The sequence below is a fragment of the Alligator sinensis genome, unplaced genomic scaffold, assembly GCF_000455745.1.
Source record: "Alligator sinensis unplaced genomic scaffold, ASM45574v1 scaffold33_1, whole genome shotgun sequence".
Classification (NCBI taxonomy): Eukaryota; Metazoa; Chordata; order Crocodylia; family Alligatoridae; genus Alligator; species Alligator sinensis.
The window spans coordinates 836,247-837,383 of NW_005842086.1; the positions used below are offsets into that span (position 1 = coordinate 836,247).

At 62.6% G+C, this 1,137-nt stretch overlaps 1 pseudogene; it reads left to right on the plus strand.

The window, feature by feature from the left end:
* The first annotated feature begins 641 nt into the window (after window positions 1-641).
* On the plus strand, window positions 642-760 carry LOC112550349 (annotated as a pseudogene).
* Window positions 761-1,137: the final 377 nt, after the last annotated feature.

Consider the following 1,137-nt stretch of genomic DNA (forward strand, 5'->3'; position numbering starts at 1 on the left):
TCTCTGGGCCCCTTCCGGAGGTCCCCGTTGACCTGGCTCCAAACTCAGTTTTGGCCCCTGAATACGGCATGGTTGTGCCCCGAAGATTCCTCTGTCCACCTTTCTGGAACCAAAGAAGGGCATCTAGGGTCCCGAAAACCGCATCCCCAATAATCTCCGCGAACCTTTCCTGGCAATATTGTAGATGCGGCACCTGGCCCAGGCACCAGGGCGAACCACCAAAAGTGTCCGCCTCCCTGGATCGAAGGGCCGGGCAAGGCCCATTTCAAAAACCTCATACGGACTTCCGTGCGGGGGGCAGGCACCAGGTCAACCCCATGTATGCCAATGGGGATTTTCACTCCCCAGGTCAGCCCCATGTATTCCCATGGGCTTTTTCGCTCCCCAGGTCAACCCCATGGATGCCGATGGGGATTTTCGGGCGGCATGTCAACCCCATGGATGCCTATGGGGATTCTTGGTCCCCAGGTCAACCCCATGGATGCCGATGGGCTTTTCCGCTACCCAGGTCCGCCCGCCCCTTGCATCACAATCAGGACTTGCGGGCACCGTGTCAACCCTGTGCCTTGCAGAGGGGACTTCCAGGCACCGTGTCCACCCCCTGTGAGCCTATGTGGACCCCCGCGTTACCTTTTCCTGCAGCCTATGGCCAGACCAGGCTGATCGCACTCGATCCCATCTGATCTTGGAAGCTAAGCAGTCCCAGGCCCGGCTAGTACTTGGATGGGAGACTGCCTGGGAATCCTGCGTGCTGTAGGCCGCCTGCCCTTTTGTGCCTCGGGGCATGGGGAACCGGGGAAGGGTGGGGGGGAGGTGACGGAGGCTTAAGCCTCGGTGCGGGGGGGCACTTTTCCGAGGCTTAAGCCCCCGGTGGTTGCGCGGGGGCTGTGCCTGCGCCCGCGGGGATGCATTGGGACTTCAAGTCCGGGCGGCAGGAATTCCGGAGACCAGGTCAAACCCATGCCAGCCTATGGGGGCTTTGGGGCCCCGGAGGGGTGGCTTTTGGGAGCCCAGATCAACCCTGGCGACGTCTGTGGGAGGGAGAGACCGGTGAGGAGCTCCCCGCCACCAGCCTGCCCACACAGCCGAGTCACCCGCCGGGGGCCAGGTCAACTCGGGCGCGGGAGGTGGAGGGAA